The following is a 7,448-nucleotide window of genomic DNA, read 5'->3' as shown; positions in this document are numbered from 1 at the left end:
CCTGTGCCACCAGAAGCAGCACTATATCAATAAGTCGAAATAATGTGATAGTGAGCCAAGAGCCAACAGTAATGGAAATACAACTTAAGACCATACAGCAAGTATATGCAGCTGGCCTCAGAGCTCCTGTCATGGATGAAGTAAAACTGATGGACTCTCAGAAGGTCACATAACCTTACTTACACTGTGTTTAGAGACTGGATATGGAAACGTAATATAAAATCCCAGTAATGAGGAAAAATTATTATACATTGTCTTCCTGCGAACAGAAAGAAAAGTAAGTAAGTAAAGTTTAGGCACACTTTAATTTGTGCTTAGCTGTGATACAGACCGTCTGTGAGGAGAATGTGATAAAATAGTCGCATTGCCAGCCAGGTTGTTGACACACAGCGTCATTCGCGGGTTTCTCCTGAGGTGTTCCCGGTCTGCTGCCTCTTGTTCTCCGCCTGCCATCGGCCGCCCCTCGGCTGAGCTCTGCTAGTTAGCAAAGCAGTCAAGGTAGCAGGCAGCTAGCTGGCTAGCAATTCCCGATCAGAAACTGACTGGACGTACAGTAGGGAGGGAAAGTGAAAAACTGAGTTATGAGTGGACAGAACCTGTGGCGGACAGGACCTGTGGCAGACAGTGAAGTCATTAGAAACTGTGAGAAGATAGCTCACTTTCAAAGCCTTTTTTTTATTCTTTATTTTTATTTTTTTACTGCGTGGCCGTCAGCTTACTTCAAGTAAAAACAGGTAAACTGTAATGAATTAAGCTAGTTCAATTCGCTCCGTGCACAAGATGGCGACCGCTGACTTTCCAACTTAAGTGTGTGGGCCAGTACTTCCGGTCAAAACTTCCGGTCATTTGACAGCGAGAGCGGGAGAGTACGAGAGCGGGAGAGAGCGAGAGCAAGAGACAACAGCGACCGAGTTACATTAGCAGAAAGATAATTTTTCACAATGAGTGTGTTTAAGATTCAAGAGAGACGACTTGCCTTTCAGAGGGTGAGAGCCTCCGCACTTCATTGTTGTGTGCCGTTATGTACCGTTTCGTCGCGTTACAACAAAGAAGTCAGCTTTCATGCATTCCCCGTTGACGGAGCGGTACGGGCTGAGTGGATGCAGAAGATCCGGAGGGATGACTTCAACCCGACCAAAAACACCCGGGTCTGTAGTCGGCATTTTAAGCAGACTGATTTCAGTGTGACTGTCGGGGGGCTGAGGAGGCTGAAGAAGGGAACTGTACCAGTGTACTTTTCATGGAACGGTTATGAACGACCTGCGCCCAGAACGAGCGTCTGGGAACGGCGCCCGCGGGCCGAGAGTCCCGCCCCAGAGTCAGACTCGGACTCAGAGATGGAGACTGAAATGGCTCCAGATCACGACTACTGTGTAGTCCCACAAACAGGAGCGAGGGCGAATAATTTGGCTGATGAGAACGAAGCCCTACGTCGCCAGATTACGGAGCTACAACAGCAGTTGGAAGTCCTCAAACTTCGCCATCGTTTTGGCATAGAGCGCCTGTCTGCATCAGATGAGGACGTGCGCTTTTATACCAGGTTTGCGTCCTACAGGAGTTTCATGGCCTTTTGGAGATTGATTGAACCTGCTGTGATCCACAAGATGGTGCGCATAACCAGCGCCAAGACAGCCTCTGCCAGCGTCAGCACAGCCCATCACCCAACAACGGTAGGTAACAAATGTGGAAACATGAAGTGCATAGTAGTGTCATTCTATAATTAGGGGTACATTTCATTTCAAACAGAAAGTCAAAATATCAGTAGTCTTTTTAAATAGATAAACTAGATGTTTCCACATTATATACCCTTAATGTGCTAAATTCATTAATTGGCAAGGTTAACGTCAAATTACTTTTTAACCATCTTAATGAAAATAAACATTTGATTCATTCTTTTGTCAGGTTCTGTCAAACTTATTTAAAAGTACATAATCATTTTGAGCTTCATGATGGACATTCTGCAAGATGCTATGATGAAAGATAAACGTCTTTTCAACATAAATCCACATTACACTGAATTGTAAGAGTTATTCATCATCCATATGTAAAACTTGTAACTCTGAAATTTGATGCAAACTCTTTCATTCGTAAATTGCCCCTGTTGGTTTGTGGAGTTAACTATATCTAATTTAAAAGTAAAAGCCAACCAGCTGATATTGGTATTATTTTATGATTTATATTATATAATGACAATGTAAATGCCAAGGTAACTAAACAGAGACTTTTGTTTTTATATCTCAACAGAAACTGAGACCCATTGACGAGTTTCTGCTGTTCCTGATGTACCTGTCAGTGGGTTTCCCTCTCAGGGACCTTGCAGAGAGGTTCAGCATTCACCGCTCTACTGCAAGTCGGATCATCTCGACATGGACTCACTTCCTGTACTGCCTGCTGGGAAGCCAGCGTCTTTGGATTCCTCCAGAGATAGTGAGAGCTCACCTGCCACCTGAGTTTGCAGCTTTTTCTGACACACAGGTGGTCCTTGATTGTACAGAGATATTCTGTCAGACGCCATCCTCTCTGCTCCTTCAGAGTGAGGTTTTCTCCACATACAAATCGCACACTACATTCAAGGCCATAATTGGCATGGCACCCCATGGTGCTGTCACCTTTGTGTCTGGACTGTATGCAGGCTCTATGAGTGATCGCGAGATCTTCAAGCTGTCTGGGATCATAAAGCTGCTGAAGCCAGGTATGGCGATCATGGTGGACAAAGGGTTTGTTGTGGACAACCTTGCTCCTTGTAAGGTGTACCGGCCTGCCTTTCTCAGCAACAAACAACAAATGAGTCGAGAGGATGTCAGACAGACACAGTCAATTGCACGTCTGAGAGTGCATGTGGAGAGGTGCATAAGGAGGGTGAAAGAGAACAAGCTGTTCGACAAGGACATACCACTGTCTGTATGCGGGAACATTGATGAACTGTTCAGTGTGGCCTGCTTCCTGGTCAATTATCAGAATGGGCCGTTAGTGAAGACATGGGCAAGGCAGCAATGAATTTAAAGGTGTAATATTCCGGTCTAAATTTAATCCATGGCCTAATGCACCGTAAAACTGTGTAAGAAGCCCTCTCGAGAGTTCAAGTTAGCAGACCGCTAATTAACGTAGTTTTAGCAACCTCAGAAAAAGACAGCATGACAACAATACACTGCAGTCTGCGCCTCCAACAAGAAACTACCATCAAAAAGCCACAAATAATGCGACGATTACCGAGTGTGGTTAGAAATGCTCAATTCCGTTCTTTTCCCTGTCCTCTCTCGATAATAACTGTTATAAACTAGCAGGTAAGACACATATGAACTTTGATTGCTTTTCCATGGAGTCATAATCATACATTTTCATCCATGAGCCTCAGAACTCTACTGCACTCTGTAATCGACTCGTTGGGACTTCCCTACCCCAGGAAGCTGTTAGAGAGCAGCTCCTTTTACAATAAAAATCCAGCTAAGCGAGCAGAGTTTTAATGCCCTGAAGTATTTGCTGGGACCCTATTTGTACTGCTGCTGAAGTTTTATGCTGTACTGAGCATTATTTGTGGTGGGACTGAGTTCAGGGGATTTGTTGACATACTGTTGTAAATGTCTCTTTTTTCACACTGTTGGATACAACTATATGACTTTTTTTTTTTTTCAATAAAAACATTTTGAAAAAAATAAAAAAAAAAGATATATCTTGCTTCTGAAAAAACAATTCTTTGTCATTGTCATCATTACATTAGCTTTGGGTTTTTGCTGACTTGAAAGGAAAATAAAAACTCCAGAGATGACATTAGAACATGTAGAATTTAATACGTTAATATTGAACAACACTTATTCAGTGACGCTTCATCAACAATCCACATAGCTTTTTACGCTCAGGCTCTCATTTCAATCAGTACAAAAGGAATGGTCTCAGGTCAATTGTTGGCCCATTAGTGACATTAGCTCTGGTTTTGTAGAGATTTGTTAAACTGAATAATGAAATCTCAACACCAATTGAACAATTATCACTTAAGGTTTTGTATAGATTTGTAAAGATGAACCATAAAACCTCATTAGTTCAGGTTTTGTATAGATTTGTAAAGATGAACCATAAAACCTCATTAGTTCAGATTTTGTATAGATTTGTAAAGATGAACCATAAAACCTAATATTAGTTCAGGTTTTGTATAGATTTGTAAAGATGAACCATAAAACCTAATATTAGTTCAGGTTTTGTATAGATTTGTAAAAATGAACAATAAAACCAGAACAAGAACATTTACCAACTGATTGAAACCGAACCGATTGAAAGAACCATTGATTTTTAAAACATCAGATCAAATAATGATAGAAAAAGAAATAATCCCCCCTCTCTCTTATAACCCTAGCGACCTCCGCATCCTTATAAATTCTTTGTACAAGAACGTCCTCCTCTGCAAAAACAACAAAATCGCACCACTGCATTCCGGTGATAAGCAGCTGGCCTTGCACCTGCCAATAGTAGCTGTGGCCTGGCTTCAGGCGCAAGGCGCCACTCTGCATCTGCAGGTACCCGCAGTCCACATAGCTCTTCACGTTGGGGCACTTCACTTCCACTAGCCCGAATGGTGGTGCCTCCATCGGATCAAAAACAACACCATCTGGAGAGGATCCGAGCCAGGGAGCATCTGGGTGGATGACAAATCCTGATGGCCAGTAGCTGACGTTTTTTATGTGGGCATATTCCTGAACAGCAACTGGCTCCAGTGCCAGCCCCCTCTTCATCAAGGCTGTCTGAACCCCACCTTTGCGGATGCGTTCTGCAAGGTTCTCTGCAGAGCTGTTACCTCGGACATGGCACACCTCCCGGAACCTGGAGGAGGTGAGCCTCATCTTCCTCAGGCTGTGCCACTCTGCGCTGCCACTCTGTTCCCTTGTGGCCACCTCGATGGATCTTGCCATATCGAAAGTGATGTTAAGCGACATCAGATTTAGATGTTGTTGGTGAGTGCACACAAAGGAACATGTGGTTGGGTCCAGCCTGTGACCATCTAACGGCAGGGGTGGTGGAGGGGGTGCATCTGGGTGGTGTATGATGACCCTACTCACTGGCACTGGGTGCTGATATGAAATCGGGCTGCGTTCTTGAACGGACCCAAAGGCTGAATCGACGAGGGGGACATCACTGTTTATGGAGAGTGTGGTAATAAGTGGAGCAAGGTCTGCCATGAAGTCCTGGTATGCCTCGTCAACCTTCAAGACATCTGGGTCTGGCAAGTCCCCCCGCACTGCTTTGTAGCGCTTGCTCCTTTGAAAGCAGTTATGTAATCATGAGAAAAAAAGAAACAATACCTCTCAAAAGAAAAAGAATCTGACAATAACTGCAGAATACATTACTACTTGACAGTGAATATTACCTTACACCATCAGCAGCTGTGTACTGTCTTGACTTGGGTTTGGTAGAGATGAAGACCATGTTTCCCACCCTGCCTGGTTTCACACCCTATCAAGTAAACAAACAAATAAACAAACAAACCTTTAGGACAAAAGTTGGTTAGCAACCATAACATACCATCAGCAACTAACCACACTAATACACCAGACGACCTTCACAAGACGCTGGACAAGTTTCTCCAATCCCCATATTAATGCGATTGGCAAAGCTACCATAGCTAACTGTAATAGATCTGGTAATGATAAGCTTGCTTTGTCTTCATTGTGCTTTTTAAACAAGGTGGATAGAGTTTATATTCAATTTCAGAAATAAGTGGAACATCAACAATTTGTGATTAGCCTAAGTTCTTAAGTACTTACCAGTCTTCGCGGTTTATGCCATCGCTGCTCTGTTTCTGTGCAGCTGAGGACAGGCGGTACTGTTTTCAGTTGCAATGTAGAGTATTTTTGTGGTCTGATATAGCAGTGCAACACTGTGGTTGCAGAGAGCAGTACCAGCCACACAGGAGCACTCAGCCACAGCAATCTCAACTGGTGAGCTGTCCTCAAAAGTAATCTATGAATAAAACATGATTTTAGTATTACAATTACATTAAGTCATTACATAAAAACTATAAAAAACACTAAAGAGAGGTGAGAGCAGGCTAACTGTTCAAGCACATTGTAGCGGTATGATTCATTAGGCTACCAGAACAAACAGAACAAATAAGCCTGCCTACCTAATCTCTTAAAATATTTTAATGGTATAAAAATACAGTTAGAAAAACAGTGTTACTAAAGCCTTGAACAAGTTAGTATAGCCTAGACTGAGGGTACAAAATCAGCTCTTACCTCACACTGATTAATGTTCCCACCATGAATAGGCTTACTTAAACTTATGCTCCAAAGAACGGGAGCAGTACCAAATTGAACAGGTTAGTATAGCCTAGACTGAGGGTACAAAATCAGCTCTTACCTCACGCTGATTAATGTTCCCACCATGAATGGCCTTACTTAAACATGCTCCAAAGAACGGGAGCAGTAACAAACAGTTTCTGGGATTTCCATGAGAGTATAGTTCAGGTTTAAGTCAAATAAACAGACTTAATTTTTATTATTGTTATTCTACATCCATATCACCAACTATAGCCTGATGCACTGACAAGGGTGGAAAATAATCTTGATCACGGCCATTGGTGAGTGGTTGTGTGACTTGTCTGTAGTTTTCTGAACCAATCAGTGTTGCCACAGTTACCTTGAAAAAATAAAAAAAAACTGATTACTGCTTTTGAAAGTAACTAGGTTAGATTACAAGTTACTTTATTAGTTACATTCAGCAGCTGCTAACAACACTCCGCTGCCTAAACATAATGATGACAGTGCATTTTTAATACAACGCCAAGTAAACAATGCATTTTAAGTCGAGGCCCTGGCTTCGATTTAAAATGTTTAACACCACCTGGTGGGACTTGCTCTGTAAACTTAACTATGCTGTGCTACGACTCCAAACGTTTCTTCAAATTTGACGCCGTGTTTTTGAAGCTTGACAGTACTTGTACAACAAACCTTAATATTCTCATCTTTAGCTGACACGAACTCAAAATAATGACTGTATTTCCAGCTAAGGAAAACGCGCATTTCTCTCCTCCCTCCATTGTTGTTTGTGTCACTGAGTTGTGTTACACGTGTGTTCTCATGCTGAAAAACGTGACTTGTCGCATGCGTGACATCACCCCCCGAGACGTAAGAAGAAAGCAAAAATATATATTTTCACTAAGTCAAATTACAAAAATAATAGTAAGGCACGGTGACTTCAATAATTAACTTTAATCTGATTACTGGTTTATAAATATTAACGCGTTAGATTACTCGTTACTGAAACTACAAATCCGAATTTGACAGCTGTCTAAACGTAGTGTCCGATAGCGATAGATTATGTTTTCTCTGCGCCCTATTGAATCGTTTCTTCTGGATCTGAAAAGTTAGCGCTTTTTCAGGGTGCTGCTGGGTTTTTTTTTGGTCGTACGCACCTCAACTGAAACACGTTAAACGTTAAAAACAATGGATAATTCTACA

At 42.2% G+C, this 7,448-nt stretch overlaps 1 long non-coding RNA gene across 1 annotated transcript; it reads right to left on the bottom strand.

The window, feature by feature from the left end:
• Positions 1-5,048: 5,048 nt before the first annotated feature.
• On the bottom strand, positions 5,049-5,917 carry LOC115586316 (uncharacterized). The gene is made up of 3 exons (XR_003984856.1): positions 5,754-5,917; positions 5,357-5,442; positions 5,049-5,247 (listed from the first exon to the last, which is right to left on the bottom strand). It is a non-coding gene; the product is annotated as an uncharacterized LOC115586316 (long non-coding RNA).
• Positions 5,918-7,448: the final 1,531 nt, after the last annotated feature.

The sequence above is a fragment of the Sparus aurata genome, chromosome 8, assembly GCF_900880675.1.
Source record: "Sparus aurata chromosome 8, fSpaAur1.1, whole genome shotgun sequence".
NCBI classification, from domain to species: Eukaryota; Metazoa; Chordata; class Actinopteri; order Spariformes; family Sparidae; genus Sparus; species Sparus aurata.
This window is presented reverse-complemented; position numbering and strand designations above follow the sequence as displayed.